A 2,500-nucleotide genomic window follows, 5' to 3' on the forward strand; every position below is an offset into this window, starting at 1 on the left:
AAAAGCTTGACCCAAGCTCATCGTTGTTAATATCGTTAAGCCAATAAGAGAAATCCTAAGAGACAGAACACGAAGGAAGAAAACATTAGATATGTAGGAATATATAGAGAGAGAGAGAGAGAGAGAGAGAGAGAGAGAGAGAGAGAGAGAGAGAGACAGAGAGAGAGAGAGAGAGAGTGAGAGAGTGAGAATTCGCTGGTTGGCAGAGATGCGGTGGTAGTGTTGTTGGGGTGATAGCACTTGGGGGTGGGTGTTTACTTTTGGTGTTGGGCAACTAGCGCCCGGCATGCATGGCTCCCTCTGATAGCAAACAGCGAGTATCGATCAGTATGACTCTGGTAAACAACTATTGTAGAGTAGTATAGTATAGAATGTGCTTCGTCCCTTTCGAGCCCCTTTCGAGCCTCCCTTCGAGTCTCTCTTCTCGCCCACGCGCAACTTGTCCCGCAAAGACCACCTCTCCCTTCTCTACACCTCCTTCTCTTCCTCCTCTTCCTCTTCCTCCTCCTCCTCCTTCTCCTCCTCCTCCTCCTCCTCCTCCTCCTCTTCCTCCTTCTCCTCCTTCTCTTCCTCCACCTCTCCCTTTAACAACCCCTTCGTCCTGTGTACCAACTGGGTGTCCACCCATTCCTATCCGCAACAACGCTACCGTATACTCGCGATATGCTTGCTTACGTGCCACCCAGGGCCGCCGTGATCTCGCACCAGGAAATTTTCGGGATTCCAAGATGAGAGATCTTGAATGGATTCTCAAACATCAATGGACTTTCTTTTTCATCATAAGTAAGTATATTTATATTAAAATGTGAATCTTTAAAATTTTCAAACGTTCTATCTGTAATAGTAATGTTGATATTGAATGTATTTATTTGCGAGAATTATGAAAGAAATGTTATAAGAGTTTATTGAAAACGAATATATCGATTTGTAATATCAATGACGATTCATATCTTTCATATTTATTTCTTTTTTATTTCTTTCTTTTCTTAGAACGATCCTTGGGATCAGTTCGAAAGAAAATTATGAATTATCGATGGGTGGTTAATGATTTGTTGAATTCGTCAAATTCTTTTCTTTTCTTTTCTTTTCTTTTCTTTTTTTTTTTCTATATGTAGAAACGTGTTTCTAATTTACCAGGAACTTCATGGAATATTATTGTATTAATCAATATGTAAATACGTCTTGGGAAATCGAACTGTTTTTACGATTTTACGTAGTAATTCTTTTTTTTCGTGATATAAGGGAAAAAGGGAGCAAAAAAAGAAAAAAATTGTAATTTTCCCAAGTGAAATCCGTCCCTGTCGAGGATGCTAATCATCTTGGCGAAGGGTGTTTGAAATTGTCGCCCCATGGAGAGCAGCTATGGAGCACGACGCGGCCCTCTCCAAGACTCACCCTAACGGCTCGCTTAACCAAACAACCCTGATAAATTATGCAAAAATCAACAACACTACGAAATGCATCTCTCTCACTTTCTCTATCTCTACTTTTCTCTCTCTCTCTCTCTCTCTTTCACTCTCTGTTTCTCTCTTTCCTCTAGATTGAGGCTGCTACGATTTATTCACCTCGTCCAACTTTGAATCTCTCTCTCTCTCTCTCTCTCTCTCTCTCTCTGTCTCTTTGCTCTTTCTATGAATCAATCTAATAATATCTATCGGTTAGATTTTAAACCATATTAAATGAAAAAGATTTTTTTCATGAATTTTCCATTAATTTCTGAAATATATCAATATGAATATTATATTAATTTGCATAATGTTTGTCGTATCATTTTCTACGTCTTCGTCTAATTTCAATGAATTGTATTAAATTAAATATTAGACGAATTAGCATATAATAATAGGAAATGAGAGAAAATTTTTTGTCATATCAGCTTTAATATCATTCTAAAAATATGACAGAAATAATACGACAATTCTGATACATAGAAATATTTATAATAAAATATCGTCGAGAGTTAAATGATAGAAATTGTTTTTCATATCTCGCATGATTAATATGATTAATTATGTGTATAAATTTTTCAATTAAAAAAATTCTTGATGGATAAGAGAATATGAGAAAAAAAAATATATGCTAATATTGTCAAATCGAGAATATTAGTATATTTTATGATTTATATTAGTCGGGTAAAGAAGAAAAATGAAAAAATTCCAAAGGATACTTTAATGTCCCGTTAAAGAGAGAGAGAGAAAAAGAAAGAGAGAGCGAGAGAAAATCTGTTTTCTTTTTTTCCATTTCTCTTTTTTTTTTTCTTTTTTTTTTTTTTTTCTTTTTATCCCCATAGAATAGAACGTAAAATTTGACAATCCGATCGAGACCGACGAATAAAAAAGAAACGCCATACGTGCGTATGTATCCATATAAACACTAGTTGTAACAATTCGACGAGAGATATACATATATCATACGCACATATATATATATATATATATGTGTGTATGTGTGTGTGTGTATGTATACATAAACACGTACACACATAAATATCTAGATTCAGTTA

Source organism: Vespa velutina, chromosome 7, assembly GCF_912470025.1.
Source record: "Vespa velutina chromosome 7, iVesVel2.1, whole genome shotgun sequence".
NCBI classification, from domain to species: domain Eukaryota; kingdom Metazoa; phylum Arthropoda; class Insecta; order Hymenoptera; family Vespidae; genus Vespa; species Vespa velutina.